The following is a 16988-nucleotide window of genomic DNA, read 5'->3' on the forward strand; positions in this document are numbered from 1 at the left end:
CTTTTGTTTGGTGTCTGATGCGAAAGTCCTATATAATACCCATAAGATAATAAAGAGTAAGAAATGATCTAATATATGATTTATTATTATCCTTTAGAGCATTTTTGTAGAATTCAAAAATCGCTAGGGCTCCCCTTTCTAGAAAAGACTAAGAAGGCAACCCAGTTTTGTGAACTTTTAAAATGCTGCTTTTCCATCCTGTTTTGAAATTCATTCTTCATGTAGATTTGTTATGTGTGTCTAGAACACAGAGAGAGTCGAGAAAATGCTAACGCTGAGTTTTTCTCTGCTGGTTCTAAAATTATTGAACATCTTGATGTTATATTTTAGAATACCTGAATTTCCAAATGTAAATAAGATTTTAAAATGATCAAAGAAAAGAATGTAGAGGAAGCTGCTAAAAAAACACTCTTTAGCACAAAGTGGCGAATGTAAATGTCTAGATAAGATAAAGATTCAAAGATTGGAGGCTTGTTTTAATTGGAGAAGAGTTTTGTATCTAAAGAATTTAAACCTTTATCCATTATCTTCAGTATTCTTTAAAAGTGGAATTGAAAAAAACGGAAATATTTTCCAAAAAAGTTTATTTGCCTCCTGAAATCATAATGTATGCCATAAGATATGTCCAGAAAATTGGCTTAAAATTTTTGTCTTTACTAAAATGTAAATATTTTGTGAAAATCTGCTCTCAAATCTTGAAAGATTGCTTTTAGAGTGATTTCCATTTTTACTATTCTTTCTCTTATTAGTTTTAGCCACACTGAAGTTCCAAACAATTTGTTTCAGTTTCAGGCTCTGTGGCGCAATGGATAGCGCATTGGACTTCTAGGAAAGTGTAGGCATTCAAAGCTTGTGGGTTCGAGTCCCGCCAGAGTCAGCTTTTGTTTGGTGTCTGATGCGAAAGTCCTATATAATACCCATAAGATTATAAAGAGTAAGAAATGATCTAATATATGATTTATTATGATCCTTTAGAGCATTTTTGTAGAATTCAAAAATCGCTAGGGCTCCCCTTTCTAGAAAAGACTAAGAAGGCAACCCAGTTTTGTGAACTTTTAAAATGCTGCTTTTCCATCCTGTTTTGAAATTCATTCTTCATGTAGATTTGTTATGTGTGTCTAGAACACAGAGAGAGTCGAGAAAATGCTAACGCTGAGTTTTTCTCTGCTGGTTCTAAAATTATTGAACATCTTGATGTTATATTTTAGAATACCTGAATTTCCAAATGTAAATCAGATTTTAAAATGATCAAAGAAAAGAATGTAGAGGAAGCTGCTAAAAAAACACTCTTTAGCACAAAGTGGCGAATGTAAATGTCTAGATAAGATAAAGATTCAAAGTTTGGAGGCTTGTTTTAATTGGAGAAGAGTTTTGTATCTAAAGAATTTAAACCTTTATCCATTATCTTCAGTATTCTTTAAAAGTGAAAAAAACGGAAATATTTTCCAAAAAAGTTTATTTGCCTCCTGAAATCATAATGTATGCCATAAGATATGTCCAGAAAATTGGCTTGAAATTTTTGTCTTTACTAAAATGTTAATATTTTGTGAAAATCTGCTCTCAAATCTTGAAAGATTGCTTTTAGAGTGATTTCCATTTTTACTATTCTTTCTCTTATTAGTTTTAGCCACACTGAAGTTCCAAACAAGTTTTTTCAGTTTCAGGCTCTGTGGCGCAATGGATAGCGCATTGGACTTCTAGCAAAGTGTAGTCATTCAAAGGTTGTGGGTTCGAGTCCCGCCAGAGTCAGCTTTTGTTTGGTGTCTGATGCGAAAGTCCTATATAATACCCATAAGATAATAAAGAGTAAGAAATGATCTAATATATGATTTATTATTATCCTTTAGAGCATTTTTGTAGAATTAAAAAATCGCTAGGGCTCCCCTTTCTAGAAAAGACTAAGAAGGCAACCCAGTTTTGTGAACTTTTAAAATGCTGCTTTTCCATCCTGTTTTGAAATTCATTCTTCATGTAGATTTGTTATGTGTGTCTAGAACACAGAGAGAGTCGAGAAAATGCTAACGCTGAGTTTTTCTCTGCTGGTTCTAAAATTATTGAACATCTTGATGTTATATTTTAGAATACCTGAATTTCCAAATGTAAATCAGATTTTAAAATGATCAAAGAAAAGAATGTAGAGGAAGCTGCTAAAAAAACACTCTTTAGCACAAAGTGGCGAATGTAAATGTCTAGATAAGATAAAGATTCAAAGATTGGAGGCTTGTTTTAATTGGAGAAGAGTTTTGTATCTAAAGAATTTAAACCTTTATCCATTATCTTCAGTATTCTTTAAAAGTGGAATTGAAAAAAACGGAAATATTTTCCAAAAAAGTTTATTTGCCTCCTGAAATCATAATGTATGCCATAAGATATGTCCAGAAAATTGGCTTGAAATTTTTGTCTTTACTAAAATGTAAATATTTTGTGAAAATCTGCTCTCAAATCTTGAAAGATTGCATTTAGAGTGATTTCCATTTTTACTATTCTTTCTCTTATTAGTTTTAGCCACACTGAAGTTCCAAACAATTTGTTTCAGTTTCAGGCTCTGTGGCGCAATGGATAGCGCATTGGACTTCTAGGAAAGTGTAGGCATTCAAAGCTTGTGGGTTCGAGTCCCGCCAGAGTCAGCTTTTGTTTGGTGTCTGATGCGAAAGTCCTATATAATACCCATAAGATTATAAAGAGTAAGAAATGATCTAATATATGATTTATTATGATCCTTTAGAGCATTTTTGTAGAATTCAAAAATCGCTAGGGCTCCCCTTTCTAGAAAAGACTAAGAAGGCAACCCAGTTTTGTGAACTTTTAAAATGCTGCTTTTCCATCCTGTTTTGAAATTCATTCTTCATGTAGATTTGTTATGTGTGTCTAGAACACAGAGAGAGTCGAGAAAATGCTAACGCTGAGTTTTTCTCTGCTGGTTCTAAAATTATTGAACATCTTGATGTTATATTTTAGAATACCTGAATTTCCAAATGTAAATCAGATTTTAAAATGATCAAAGAAAAGAATGTAGAGGAAGCTGCTAAAAAAACACTCTTTAGCACAAAGTGGCGAATGTAAATGTCTAGATAAGATAAAGATTCAAAGTTTGGAGGCTTGTTTTAATTGGAGAAGAGTTTTGTATCTAAAGAATTTAAACCTTTATCCATTATCTTCAGTATTCTTTAAAAGTGAAAAAAACGGAAATATTTTCCAAAAAAGTTTATTTGCCTCCTGAAATCATAATGTATGCCATAAGATATGTCCAGAAAATTGGCTTGAAATTTTTGTCTTTACTAAAATGTTAATATTTTGTGAAAATCTGCTCTCAAATCTTGAAAGATTGCTTTTAGAGTGATTTCCATTTTTACTATTCTTTCTCTTATTAGTTTTAGCCACACTGAAGTTCCAAACAAGTTTTTTCAGTTTCAGGCTCTGTGGCGCAATGGATAGCGCATTGGACTTCTAGCAAAGTGTAGTCATTCAAAGGTTGTGGGTTCGAGTCCCGCCAGAGTCAGCTTTTGTTTGGTGTCTGATGCGAAAGTCCTATATAATACCCATAAGATAATAAAGAGTAAGAAATGATCTAATATATGATTTATTATTATCCTTTAGAGCATTTTTGTAGAATTAAAAAATCGCTAGGGCTCCCCTTTCTAGAAAAGACTAAGAAGGCAACCCAGTTTTGTGAACTTTTAAAATGCTGCTTTTCCATCCTGTTTTGAAATTCATTCTTCATGTAGATTTGTTATGTGTGTCTAGAACACAGAGAGAGTCGAGAAAATGCTAACGCTGAGTTTTTCTCTGCTGGTTCTAAAATTATTGAACATCTTGATGTTATATTTTAGAATACCTGAATTTCCAAATGTAAATCAGATTTTAAAATGACCAAAGAAAAGAATGTAGAGGAAGCTGCTAAAAAAACACTCTTTAGCACAAAGTGGCGAATGTAAATGTCTAGATAAGATAAAGATTCAAAGTTTGGAGGCTTGTTTTAATTGGAGAAGAGTTTTGTATCTAAAGAATTTAAACCTTTATCCATTATCTTCAGTATTCTTTAAAAGTGAAAAAAAACGGAAATATTTTCCAAAAAAGTTTATTTGCCTCCTGAAATCATAATGTATGCCATAAGATATGTCCAGAAAATTGGCTTGAAATTCTTGTCTTTACTAAAATGTAAATATTTTGTGAAAATCTGCTCTCAAATCTTGAAAGATTGCTTTTAGTGTGATTTCCATTTTTACTATTCTTTCTCTTATTAGTTTTAGCCACACTGAAGTTCCAAACAATTTTTTTCAGTTTCAGGCTCTGTGGCGCAATGGATAGCGCATTGGACTTCTAGGAAAGTGTAGGCATTCAAAGGTTGTGGGTTCGAGTCCCGCCAGAGTCAGCTTTTGTTTGGTGTCTGATGCGAAAGTCCTATATAATACCCATAAGATAATAAAGAGTAAGAAATGATGTAATATATGATTTATTATTATCCTTTAGAGCATTTTTGTTAAATTAAAAAATCGCTAGGGCTCCCCTTTCTAGAAAAGACTAAGAAGGCAACCCAGTTTTGTGAACTTTTAAAATGCTGCTTTTCCATCCTGTTTTGAAATTCATTCTTCATGTAGATTTGTTATGTGTGTCTAGAACACAGAGAGAGTCGAGAAAATGCTAACGCTGAGTTTTTCTCTGCTGGTTCTAAAATTATTGAACATCTTGATGTTATATTTTAGAATACCTGAATTTCCAAATGTAAATCAGATTTTAAAATGATCAAAGAAAAGAATGTAGAGGAAGCTGCTAAAAAAACACTCTTTAGCACAAAGTGGCGAATGTAAATGTCTAGATAAGATAAAGATTCAAAGTTTGGAGGCTTGTTTTAATTGGAGAAGAGTTTTGTATCTAAAGAATTTAAACCTTTATCCATTATCTTCAGTATTCTTTAAAAGTGGAATTGAAAAAAACGGAAATATTTTCCAAAAAAGTTTATTTGCCTCCTGAAATCATAATGTATGCCATAAGATATGTCCAGAAAATTGGCTTGAAATTTTTGTCTTTACTAAAATGTAAATATTTTGTGAAAATCTGCTCTCAAATCTTGAAAGATTGCATTTAGAGTGATTTCCATTTTTACTATTCTTTCTCTTATTAGTTTTAGCCACACTGAAGTTCCAAACAATTTTTTTCAGTTTCAGGCTCTGTGGCGCAATGCATAGCGCATTGGACTTCTAGGAAAGTGTAGGCATTCAAAGGTTGTGGGTTCGAGTCCCGCCAGAGTCAGCTTTTGTTTGGTGTCTGATGCGAAAGTTCTATATAATACCCATAAGATAATAAAGAGTAAGAAATGATCTAATATATGATTTATTATTATCCTTAAGAGCATTTTTGTAGAATTCAAAAATCGCTAGGGCTCCCCTTTCTAGAAAAGACTAAGAAGGCAACCCAGTTTTGTGAACTTTTAAAATGCTGCTTTTCCATCCTGTTTTGAAATTCATTCTTCATGTAGATTTGTTATGTGTGTCTAGAACATAGAGAGAGTCGAGAATATGCTAACGCTGAGTTTTTCTCTGCTGGTTCTAAAATTATTGAACATCTTGATGTTATATTTTAGAATACCTGAATTTCCAAATGTAAATCAGATTTTAAAATGATCAAAGAAAAGAATGTAGAGGAAGCTGCTAAAAAAACACTCTTTAGCACAAAGTGGCGAATGTAAATGTCTAGATAAGATAAAGATTCAAAGTTTGGAGGCTTGTTTTAATTGGAGAAGAGTTTTGTATCTAAAGAATTTAAACCTTTATCCATTATCTTCAGTATTCTTTAAAAGTGAAAAAAAACGGAAATATTTTCCAAAAAAGTTTATTTGCCTCCTGAAATCATAATGTATGCCATAAGATATGTCCAGAAAATTGGCTTGAAATTCTTGTCTTTACTAAAATGTAAATATTTTGTGAAAATCTGCTCTCAAATCTTGAAAGATTGCTTTTAGAGTGATTTCCATTTTTACTATTCTTTCTCTTATTAGTTTTAGCCACACTGAAGTTCCAAACAATTTTTTTCAGTTTCAGGCTCTGTGGCGCAATGGATAGCGCATTGGACTTCTAGGAAAGTGTAGGCATTCAAAGGTTGTGGGTTCGAGTCCCGCCAGAGTCAGCTTTTGTTTGGTGTCTGATGCGAAAGTCCTATATAATACCCATAAGATAATAAAGAGTAAGAAATGATGTAATATATGATTTAATATTATCCTTTAGAGCATTTTTGTTAAATTAAAAAATCGCTAGGGCTCCCCTTTCTAGAAAAGACTAAGAAGGCAACCCAGTTTTGTGAACTTTTAAAATGCTGCTTTTCCATCCTGTTTTGAAATTCATTCTTCATGTAGATTTGTTATGTGTGTCTAGAACACAGAGAAAGTCGAGAAAATGCTAACGCTGAGTTTTTCTCTGCTGGTTCTAAAATTATTGAACATCTTGATGTTATATTTTAGAATACCTGAATTTCCAAATGTAAATCAGATTTTAAAATGATCAAAGAAAAGAATGTAGAGGAAGCTGCTAAAAAAACACTCTTTAGCACAAAGTGGCGAATGTAAATGTCTAGATAAGATAAAGATTCAAAGTTTGGAGGCTTGTTTTAATTGGAGAAGAGTTTTGTATCTAAAGAATTTAAACCTTTATCCATTATCTTCAGTATTCTTTAAAAGTGGAATTGAAAAAAACGGAAATATTTTCCAAAAAAGTTTATTTGCCTCCTGAAATCATAATGTATGCCATAAGATATGTCCAGAAAATTGGCTTGAAATTTTTGTCTTTACTAAAATGTAAATATTTTGTGAAAATCTGCTCTCAAATCTTGAAAGATTGCATTTAGAGTGATTTCCATTTTTACTATTCTTTCTCTTATTAGTTTTAGCCACACTGAAGTTCCAAACAATTTTTTTCAGTTTCAGGCTCTGTGGCGCAATGCATAGCGCATTGGACTTCTAGGAAAGTGTAGGCATTCAAAGGTTGTGGGTTCGAGTCCCGCCAGAGTCAGCTTTTGTTTGGTGTCTGATGCGAAAGTTCTATATAATACCCATAAGATAATAAAGAGTAAGAAATGATCTAATATATGATTTATTATTATCCTTAAGAGCATTTTTGTAGAATTCAAAAATCGCTAGGGCTCCCCTTTCTAGAAAAGACTAAGAAGGCAACCCAGTTTTGTGAACTTTTAAAATGCTGCTTTTCCATCCTGTTTTGAAATTCATTCTTCATGTAGATTTGTTATGTGTGTCTAGAACATAGAGAGAGTCGAGAATATGCTAACGCTGAGTTTTTCTCTGCTGGTTCTAAAATTATTGAACATCTTGATGTTATATTTTAGAATACCTGAATTTCCAAATGTAAATCAGATTTTAAAATGATCAAAGAAAAGAATGTAGAGGAAGCTGCTAAAAAAACACTCTTTAGCACAAAGTGGCGAGAGTAAATGTCTAGATAAGATAAAGATTCAAAGATTGGAGGCTTGTTTTAATTGGAGAAGAGTTTTGTATCTAAAGAATTTAAACCTTTATCCATTATCTTCAGTATTCTTTAAAAGTGGAATTGAAAAAAACGGAAATATTTTCCAAAAAAGTTTATTTGCCTCCTGAAATCATAATGTATGCCATAAGATATGTCCAGAAAATTGGCTTGAAATTTTTGTCTTTACTAAAATGTAAATATTTTGTGAAAATCTGCTCTCAAATCTTGAAAGATTGCTTTTAGAGTGATTTCCATTTTTACTATTCTTTCTCTTATTAGTTTTAGCCACACTGAAGTTCCAAACAATTTTTTTCAGTTTCAGGCTTTGTGGCGCAATGGATAGCGCATTGGACTTCTAGGAAAGTGTAGGCATTCAAAGGTTGTGGGTTCGAGTCCCGCCAGAGTCAGCTTTTGTTTGGTGTCTGATGCGAAAGTCCTATATAATACCCATAAGATAATAAAGAGTAAGAAATGATCTAATATATGATTTATTATTATCCTTTAGAGCATTTTTGTAGAATTCAAAAATCGCTAGGGCTCCCCTTTCTAGAAAAGACTAAGAAGGCAACCCAGTTTTGTGAACTTTTAAAATGCTGCTTTTCCATCCTGTTTTGAAATTCATTCTTCATGTAGATTTGTTATGTGTGTCTAGAACACAGCGAGAGTCGAGAAAATGCTAACGCTGAGTTTTTCTCTGCTGGTTCTAAAATTATTGAACATCTTGATGTTATATTTTAGAATACCTGAATTTCCAAATGTAAATAAGATTTTAAAATGATCAAAGAAAAGAATGTAGAGGAAGCTGCTAAAAAAACACTCTTTAGCACAAAGTGGCGAATGTAAATGTCTAGATAAGATAAAGATTCAAAGATTGGAGGCTTGTTTTAATTGGAGAAGAGTTTTGTATCTAAAGAATTTAAACCTTTATCCATTATCTTCAGTATTCTTTAAAAGTGGAATTGAAAAAAACGGAAATATTTTCCAAAAAAGTTTATTTGCCTCCTGAAATCATAATGTATGCCATAAGAAATGTCCAGAAAATTGGCTTAAAATTTTTGTCTTTACTAAAATGTAAATATTTTGTGAAAATCTGCTCTCAAATCTTGAAAGATTGCTTTTAGAGTGATTTCCATTTTTACTATTCTTTCTCTTATTAGTTTTAGCCACACTGAAGTTCCAAACAATTTGTTTCAGTTTCAGGCTCTGTGGCGCAATGGATAGCGCATTGGACTTCTAGGAAAGTGTAGGCATTCAAAGCTTGTGGGTTCGAGTCCCGCCAGAGTCAGCTTTTGTTTGGTGTCTGATGCGAAAGTCCTATATAATACCCATAAGATTATAAAGAGTAAGAAATGATCTAATATATGATTTATTATTATCCTTTAGAGCATTTTTGTAGAATTCAAAAATCGCTAGGGCTCCCCTTTCTAGAAAAGACTAAGAAGGCAACCCAGTTTTGTGAACTTTTAAAATGCTGCTTTTCCATCCTGTTTTGAAATTCATTCTTCATGTAGATTTGTTATGTGTGTCTAGAACACAGAGAGAGTGGAGAAAATGCTAACGCTGAGTTTTTCTCTGCTGGTTCTAAAATTATTGAACATCTTGATGTTATATTTTAGAATACCTGAATTTCCAAATGTAAATCAGATTTTAAAATGATCAAAGAAAAGAATGTAGAGGAAGCTGCTAAAAAAACACTCTTTAGCACAAAGTGGCGAATGTAAATGTCTAGATAAGATAAAGATTCAAAGATTGGAGGCTTGTTTTAATTGGAGAAGAGTTTTGTATCTAAAGAATTTAAACCTTTATCCATTATCTTCAGTATTCTTTAAAAGTGGAATTGAAAAAAATGGAAATATTTTCCAAAAAAGTTTATTTGCCTCCTGAAATCATAATGTATGCCATAAGATATGTCCAGAAAAATGGCTTGAAATTTTTGTCTTTACTAAAATGTAAATATTTTGTAAAAATCTGCTCTCAAATCTTGAAAGATTGCTTTTAGAGTGATTTCCATTTTTACTATTCTTTCTCTTATTAGTTTTAGCCACACTGAAGTTCCAAACAATTTTATTCAGTTTCAGGCTCCGTGGCGCAATGGATAGCGCATTGGACTTCTAGGAAAGTGTAGGCATTCAAAGGTTGTGTGTTCGAGTCCCGCCAGAGTCAGCTTTTGTTTGGTGTCTGATGCGAAAGTCCTATATAATACCCATAAGATAATAAAGATTAAGAAATGATCTAATATATGATTTATTATTATCCTTTAGAGCATTTTTGTAGAATTCAAAAATCACTAGGGCTCCCCTTTCTAGAAAAGACTAAGAAGGCAACCCAGTTTTGTGAACTTTTAAAATGCTGCTTTTCCATCCTGTTTTGAAATTCATTCTTCATGTAGATTTGTTATTTGTGTCTAGAACACAGAGAGAGTCGAGAAAATGCTAATGCTGAGTTTTTCTCTGCTGGTTCTAAAATTATTGAACATCTTGATGTTATATTTTAGAATACCTGAATTTCCAAATGTAAATCAGATTTTAAAATGATCAAAGAAAAAAATGTAGAGGAAGCTGCTAAAAAAACACTCTTTAGCACAAAGTGGCGAATGTAAATGTCTAGATAAGATAAAGATTCAAAGATTGGAGGCTTGTTTTAATTGGAGAGGAGTTTTGTATCTAAAGAATTTAAACCTTTATCCATTATCTTCAGTATTCTTTAAAAGTGGAATTGAAAAAAAACGGAAATATTTTCCAAAAAAGTTTATTTGCCTCCTGAAATCATAATGTATGCCATAAGATATGTCCAGAAAATTGGCTTGAAATTTTTGTCTTTACTAAAATGTAAATATTTTGTGAAAATCTGCTCTCAAATCTTGAAAGATTGCTTTTAGAGTGATTTCCATTTTTACTATTCTTTCTCTTATTAGTTTTAGCCACACTGAAGTTCCAAACAATTTTTTTCAGTTTCAGGCTCTGTGGCGCAATGGCTAGCGCATTGGACTTCTAGGAAAGTGTAGGCATTCAAAGGTTGTGGGTTCGAGTCCCGCCAGAGTCAGCTTTTGTTTGGTGTCTGATGCAAAAGTCCTATATAATACCCATAAGATAATAAAGAGTAAGAAATGATCTAATATATGATTTATTATTATCCTTTAGAGCATTTTTGTAGAATTAAAAAATCGCTAGGGCTCCCCTTTCTAGAAAAGACTAAGAAGGCAACCCAGTTTTGTGAACTTTTAAAATGCTGCTTTTCCATCCTGTTTTGAAATTCATTCTTCATGTAGATTTGTTATGTGTGTCTAGAACACAGAGAGAGTCGAGAAAATGTTAACGCTGAGTTTTTCTCTGCTGGTTCTAAAATTATTGAACATCTTGATGTTATATTTTAGAATACCTGAATTTCCAAATGTAAATCAGATTTTAAAATGATCAAAGAAAAGAATGTAGAGGTAGCTGCTAAAAAAACACTCTTTAGCACAAAGTGGCGAATGTAAATGTCTAGCTAAGATAAAGATTCAAAGATTGGAGGCTTGTTTTAATTGGAGAAGAGTTTTGTATCTAAAGAATTTAAACCTTTATCCATTATCATCAGTATTCTTTAAAAGTGGAATTGAAAAAAACGGAAATATTTTCCAAAAAAGTTTATTTGCCTCCTGAAATCATAATGTATGCCATAAGATATGTCCAGAAAATTGGCTTGAAATTTTTGTCTTTACTAAAATGTAAATATTTTGTGAAAATCTGCTCTCAAATCTTGAAAGATTGCTTGTAGAGTGATTTCTATTTTTTCTATTCTTTCTCTTATTAGTTTTAGCCACACTGAAGTTCCAAACAATTTTTTTCAGTTTCAGGCTCTGTGGCGCAATGGATAGTGCATTGGACTTCTAGGAAAGTGTAGGCATTCAAAGGTTGTGGGTTCGAGTCCCGCCAGAGTCAGCTTTTGTTTGGTGTCTGATGCGAAAGTCCTATATAATACCCATAAGATAATAAAGAGTAAGAAATGATCTAATATATGATTTATTATTATCCTTTAGAGCATTTTTGTAGAATTCAAAAATCGCTAGGGCTCCCCTTTCTAGAAAAGACTAAGAAGGCAACCCAGTTTTGTGAACTTTTAAAATGCTGCTTTTCCATCCTGTTTTGAAATTCATTCTTCAAGTAGATTTGTTATGTGTGTCTAGAACACAGAGAGAGTCGAGAAAATGCTAACGCTGAGTTTTTCTCTGCTGGTTCTAAATTTATTGAACATCTTTATGTTATATTTTAGAATACCTGAATTTCCAAATGTAAATCAGATTTTAAAATGATCAAGGAAAAGAATGTAGAGGAAGCTGCTAAAAAAACACTCTTTAGCACAAAGTGGCGAATGTAAATGTCTAGATAAGATAAAGATTCAAAGATTGGAGGCTTGTTTTAATTGGAGAAGAGTTTTGTATCTAAAGAATTTAAACCTTTATCCATTATCTTCAGTATTCTTTAAAAGTGGAATTGAAAAAAACGGAAATATTTTCCAAAAAAGTTTATTTGCCTCCTGAAATCATAATGTATGCCATAAGATATGTCCAGAAAATTGGCTTGAAATTTTTGTCTTTACTAAAATGTAAATATTTTGTGAAAATCTGCTCTCAAATCTTGAAAGATTGCTTTTAGAGTGATTTCCATTTTTACTATTCTTTCTCTTATTAGTTTTAGCCACACTGAAGTTCCAAACAATGTTTTTCAGTTTCAGGCTCTGTGGCGCAATGGATAGCTCATTGGACTTCTAGCAAAGTGTAGGCATTCAAAGGTTGTGGGTTCGAGTCCCGCCAGAGTCAGCTTTTGTTTGGTGTCTGATGCGAAAGTCCTATATAATACCCATAAGATAATAAAGAGTAAGAAATGATCTAATATATGATTTATTATTATCCTTTAGAGCATGTTTGTAGAATTCAAAAATCGCTAGGGCTCCCCTTTCTATAAAAGACTAAGAAGGCAACCCAGTTTTGTGAACTTTTAAAATACTGCTTTTCCATCCTGTTTTGAAATTCATTCTTCATGTAGATTTGTTATGTGTGTCTAGAACACAGAGAGAGTCGAGAAAATGCTAACGCTGAGTTTTTCTCTGCTGGTTCTAAATTTATTGAACATCTTGATGTTATATTTTAGAATACCTGAATTTCCAAATGTAAATCAGATTTTAAAATGATCAAAGAAAAGAATGTAGAGGAAGCTGCTAAAAAAACACTCTTTAGCACAAAGTGGCGAATGTAAATGTCTAGATAAGATAAAGATTCAAAGATTGGAGGCTTGTTTTTATTGGAGAAGAGTTTTGTATCTAAAGAATTTAAACCTTTATCCATTATCTTCAGTATTCTTTAAAAGTGGAATTGAAAAAAACGGAAATATTTTCCAAAAAAGTTTATTTGCCTCCTGAAATCATAATGTATGCCATAAGATATGTCCAGAAAATTGGCTTGAAATTTTTGTCTTTACTAAAATGTAAATATTTTGTGAAAATCTGCTCTCAAATCTTGAAAGATTGCTTTTAGAGTGATTTCCATTTTTACTACTCTTATTCGTTTTAGCCACACTGAAGTTCCAAACAATATTTTTCAGTTTCAGGCTCTGTGGCGCAATGGATAGCGCATTGGACTTCTAGGAAAGTGTAGGCATTCAAAGGTTGTGGGTTCGAGTCCCGCCAGAGTCAGCTTTTGTTTGGTGTCTGATGCGAAAGTCCTATATAATACCCAAAAGATAATAAAGAGTAAGAAATGATCTAATATATGATTTATTATTATCCTTTAGAGCATTTTTGTAGAATTCAAAAATCGCTAGGGCTCCCCTTTCTAGAAAAGACTAAGAAGGCAACCCAGTTTTGTGAACTTTTAAAATGCTGCTTTTCCATCCTGTTTTGAAATTCATTCTTCATGTAGATTTGTTATGTGTGTCTAGAACACAGAGAGAGTCGAGAAAATGCTAACGCTGAGTTTTACTCTGCTGGTTCTAAAATTATTGAACATCTTGATGTTATATTTTAGAATACCTGAATTTCCAAATGTAAATCAGATTTTAAAATGATCAAAGAAAAGAATGTAGAGGAAGCTGCTAAAAAAACACTCTTTAGCACAAAGTGGCGAATGTAAATGTCTAGACAAGATAAAGATTCAAAGATTGGAGGCTTGTTTTAATTGGAGAAGAGTTTTGTATCTAAAGAATTTAAACCTTTATCCATTATCTTCAGTATTCTTTAAAAGTGGAATTGAAAAAAACGGAAATATTTTCCAAAAAAGTTTATTTGCCTCCTGAAATCATAATGTATGCCATAAGATATGTCCAGAAAATTGGCTTGAAATTTTTGTCTTTACTAAAATGTAAATATTTTGTGAAAATCTGCTCTCAAATCTTGAAAGATTGCTTTTAGAGTGATTTCCATTTTTACTATTCTTTCTCTTATTAGTTTTAGCCACACTGAAGTTCCAAACAATTTGTTTCAGTTTCAGGCTCTGTGGCGCAATGGATAGCGCATTGGACTTCTAGGAAAGTGTAGGCATTCAAAGGTTGTGGGTAGAGTTGAGCGCGGTTCGTGGTTCGTGGTTCTCCAGTTCGCGGCTCGAGTGATTTTTGGGCTGTTCGAGATCGAACTAGAACTCGAGCTTTTTGCTAAAAGCTCGATAGTTCTAGATACGTTCGAGAACGGTTCTAGCAGCAAAAAGCAGGGCTTTTTACAGCTACAGTGAGCAGGAGCCATCGCTGGCAGCCTGCCACAAGCTGGTAACCAAGATAAACATCGGGTATCCAAGCAAAGCGCTTTGGTTAGTAACCCGATGTTTATCTTAGTTACGTGCAGGAAGCCCACACTTTCCCGCTCAGCTCGCTCCACCCCCTCCTGCCCGCGGCATGTACACATACACACACATACACAAACACACACACACACATCCACATCATCCCCCCACCCCCCCCCCCCCCCCCCGCTCGCCCGCCCGCCCGCCCGCTCGCTCGCTCACTCGGCTTACCTGCGGTGATGAAGTCCCGCCATCCCGACCTCAGCGCTGTCACTGTCCTCCATGGCCGCCGCTTGTCACATCACCTATCGCTTCCGACCCGAGACTGACTAGCGGTGACGTCACGGACCTCTCGCGATACTTGGTGTGAAGGCGCCGGGCGGTCATTGAGCTCAGTGACAGGGGCTGTCAGTGTGCTGGAGATCAGCGCAGGTAATGTACCTCACTGACAGCAGCACTTGTCACCCCCCTGCAGTGACCTGGGCTGACCCATTGATGTTAGCTCAGGTCACTGCACTGCTCTCCCAGCCAATGGGGAACATCCTGCTCTTCATTGACTGGGACAGTGTGCATCGTCATGGCAACCCCTTGGATTACACCAGACCTGGATTTGTTTTTCAATCTAATAAATTGGTTAAAGAGGGAATGTTTTGGGGAGTGTTTTTTCAAATAAAAATTTGTTTGTCGTGTATTTTTTTTTTATTACTGACTGGGTTGGTGATGTCAGGTATCTGATAGACGCCTGACCTCACCAACCCCAGGGCTTGATGCCAGGTGACATTACACATCTGGTATTAACCCCAAATATTACCCCGTTTGCCACTGCACCAGGGCGCGGGATGAGCTGGGGCGAAGCACCAGGATTGGCGCATCTAATGGATGCGCCACTTCTGGGGCGGCTGCGGCCTGCTATTTTTAGGCTGGGGAGATTCCAATAACCATGGACCTCCCTAGTCTGAGAATATCAGGCCCCAGCTGTCTGCTTTACCTTGGCTGGTGATCCAATTTTGGGGGACCCCTACGTGTTTTTTTTTTCAATTATTTATTTAATTTAAAATAACAGCGTGGGGTGCCCTCAGTTTTGGATTACCAGCCAAGGTGAGGTTGCCAGCTGTGGTCTGCAGGCTGCAGCCGTCTGCTTTACCCTAGCTGGCTACAAAACTAGGGGGAACCCTATGTCATTTTTTTTTCATTTTTTTGGCTAAATACAAAGCTAAGCACCCCTTAGTGCCACATGAAAGGTACCAAAGGGTGTTCCACTTTTTCTCCATTTTTTTCTCCACTTTCTCTCCACTTTTTCTCCACTTTTTCTCCATTTTTTTCTCCACTTTCTCCACTTTTTCTCCACTTTTTTCTCCACTTTTTCTCCTCTTATGCTCCACTTTTTCTCCTCTTAATCTCCACTTTTTCTCCAATTTTTCTCCACTTTTTCTCCACTTTTTTCTCCACTTTTTCTCCTCTTATGCTCCACTTTTTCTCCACTTTTTCTCCACTTTTTCTCCACTTTTTCTCCTCTTAATCTCCACTTTTTCTCCTCTTATGCTCCACTTTTTCTCCACTTTTTCTCCACTTTTTCTCCACGTTTTCTCCACTTTTTTCTCCACTTTTTCTCCTCCTATGCTCCACTTTTTCTCCACTTTTTCTCCACTTTTTCTCCACTTTTTCTCCACTTTTTCTCCACGTTTTCTCCACGTTTTCTCCACTTTTTTCTCCACTTTTTCTCCTCTTATGCTCCACTTTTTCTCCACTTTTTCTCCTCTTAATCTCCACTTTTTCTCCACTTTTTCTCCACTTTTTCTCCACTTTTTTCTCCACTTTTTCTCCACTTTTTCTCCACTTTTTCTCCGCTTTTTCTCCTCTTATGCTCCACTTTTTCTCCACTTTTTCTCCACTTTTTCTCCACTTTTTCTCCACTTTTTCTCCACTTTTTCTCCACTTTTTTCTCCACTTTTTCTCCACTTTTTCTCCTCTTATGCTCCACTTTTTCTCCACTTTTTCTCCACTTTTTCTCCACGTTTTCTTCACGTTTTCTCCACTTTTTTCTCCACTTTTTCTCCTCTTATGCTCCACTTTTTCTCCACTTTTTCTCCACTTTTTCTCCTCTTAATCTCCACTTTTTCTCCACTTTTTCTCCACTTTTTCTCCACTTTTTCTCCACTTTTTCTCCACTTTTTTCTCCACTTTTTCTCCACTTTTTCTCCTCTTATGCTCCACTTTTTCTCCACTTTTTCTCCTCTTATGCTCCACTTTTTCTCCACTTTTTCTCCACTTTTTCTCCTCTTATGCTCCACTTTTTCTCCACTTTTTCTCCACTTTTTTCTCCACTTTTTCTCCTCTTATGCTCCACTTTTTCTCCACTTTTTCTCCACTTTTTCTCCACTTTTTCTCCTCTTATGCTCCACTTTTTCTCCACTTTTTCTCCACGTTTTCTCCACGTTTTCTCCACTTTTTTCTCCACTTTTTCTCCTCTTATGCTCCACTTTTTCTCCACTTTTTCTCCACTTTTTCTCCTCTTAATCTCCACTTTTTCTCCACTTTTTCTCCACTTTTTCTCCACTTTTTCTCCACTTTTTCTCCACTTTTTTCTCCACTTTTTCTCCACTTTTTCTCCACTTTTTCTCCTCTTATGCTCCACTTTTTCTCCACTTTTTCTCCACTTTTTCTCCACTTTTTCTCCACTTTTTTCTCCACTTTTTCTCCACTTTTTCTCCTCTTATGCTCCACTTTTTCTCCACTTTTTCTCCACTTTTTCTCCACGTTTTCTCCAC

At 34.4% G+C, this 16988-nt stretch overlaps 14 non-coding genes across 14 annotated transcripts; all 14 read left to right on the top strand.

The window, feature by feature from the left end:
* The first annotated feature begins 791 nt into the window (after positions 1-791).
* On the top strand, positions 792-877 carry TRNAR-UCU (transfer RNA arginine (anticodon UCU)). Its single transcript is given in 2 exon segments — positions 792-828; positions 842-877. It is a non-coding gene; the product is annotated as a tRNA-Arg (tRNA).
* Positions 878-1663: 786 nt separating this feature from the next.
* On the top strand, positions 1664-1749 carry TRNAR-UCU (transfer RNA arginine (anticodon UCU)). Its single transcript is given in 2 exon segments — positions 1664-1700; positions 1714-1749. It is a non-coding gene; the product is annotated as a tRNA-Arg (tRNA).
* A 792-nt stretch (positions 1750-2541) lies between these two features.
* TRNAR-UCU (transfer RNA arginine (anticodon UCU)) lies at positions 2542-2627 on the top strand. Its single transcript is given in 2 exon segments — positions 2542-2578; positions 2592-2627. It is a non-coding gene; the product is annotated as a tRNA-Arg (tRNA).
* A 786-nt stretch (positions 2628-3413) lies between these two features.
* TRNAR-UCU (transfer RNA arginine (anticodon UCU)) lies at positions 3414-3499 on the top strand. The gene is given in 2 exon segments: positions 3414-3450; positions 3464-3499. It is a non-coding gene; the product is annotated as a tRNA-Arg (tRNA).
* A 787-nt stretch (positions 3500-4286) lies between these two features.
* TRNAR-UCU (transfer RNA arginine (anticodon UCU)) lies at positions 4287-4372 on the top strand. The gene is given in 2 exon segments: positions 4287-4323; positions 4337-4372. It is a non-coding gene; the product is annotated as a tRNA-Arg (tRNA).
* Positions 4373-5164: 792 nt separating this feature from the next.
* On the top strand, positions 5165-5250 carry TRNAR-UCU (transfer RNA arginine (anticodon UCU)). The gene is given in 2 exon segments: positions 5165-5201; positions 5215-5250. It is a non-coding gene; the product is annotated as a tRNA-Arg (tRNA).
* A 787-nt stretch (positions 5251-6037) lies between these two features.
* TRNAR-UCU (transfer RNA arginine (anticodon UCU)) lies at positions 6038-6123 on the top strand. The gene is given in 2 exon segments: positions 6038-6074; positions 6088-6123. It is a non-coding gene; the product is annotated as a tRNA-Arg (tRNA).
* A 792-nt stretch (positions 6124-6915) lies between these two features.
* On the top strand, positions 6916-7001 carry TRNAR-UCU (transfer RNA arginine (anticodon UCU)). The gene is given in 2 exon segments: positions 6916-6952; positions 6966-7001. It is a non-coding gene; the product is annotated as a tRNA-Arg (tRNA).
* Positions 7002-7793: 792 nt separating this feature from the next.
* Positions 7794-7879, top strand: TRNAR-UCU (transfer RNA arginine (anticodon UCU)). Its single transcript is given in 2 exon segments — positions 7794-7830; positions 7844-7879. It is a non-coding gene; the product is annotated as a tRNA-Arg (tRNA).
* Positions 7880-8671: 792 nt separating this feature from the next.
* Positions 8672-8757, top strand: TRNAR-UCU (transfer RNA arginine (anticodon UCU)). Its single transcript is given in 2 exon segments — positions 8672-8708; positions 8722-8757. It is a non-coding gene; the product is annotated as a tRNA-Arg (tRNA).
* A 1671-nt stretch (positions 8758-10428) lies between these two features.
* TRNAR-UCU (transfer RNA arginine (anticodon UCU)) lies at positions 10429-10514 on the top strand. Its single transcript is given in 2 exon segments — positions 10429-10465; positions 10479-10514. It is a non-coding gene; the product is annotated as a tRNA-Arg (tRNA).
* A 792-nt stretch (positions 10515-11306) lies between these two features.
* On the top strand, positions 11307-11392 carry TRNAR-UCU (transfer RNA arginine (anticodon UCU)). Its single transcript is given in 2 exon segments — positions 11307-11343; positions 11357-11392. It is a non-coding gene; the product is annotated as a tRNA-Arg (tRNA).
* A 792-nt stretch (positions 11393-12184) lies between these two features.
* TRNAR-UCU (transfer RNA arginine (anticodon UCU)) lies at positions 12185-12270 on the top strand. The gene is given in 2 exon segments: positions 12185-12221; positions 12235-12270. It is a non-coding gene; the product is annotated as a tRNA-Arg (tRNA).
* Positions 12271-13056: 786 nt separating this feature from the next.
* TRNAR-UCU (transfer RNA arginine (anticodon UCU)) lies at positions 13057-13142 on the top strand. Its single transcript is given in 2 exon segments — positions 13057-13093; positions 13107-13142. It is a non-coding gene; the product is annotated as a tRNA-Arg (tRNA).
* Positions 13143-16988: the final 3846 nt, after the last annotated feature.

This window comes from Anomaloglossus baeobatrachus, chromosome 3 (assembly GCF_048569485.1).
Source record: "Anomaloglossus baeobatrachus isolate aAnoBae1 chromosome 3, aAnoBae1.hap1, whole genome shotgun sequence".
NCBI classification, from domain to species: Eukaryota; Metazoa; Chordata; class Amphibia; order Anura; family Aromobatidae; genus Anomaloglossus; species Anomaloglossus baeobatrachus.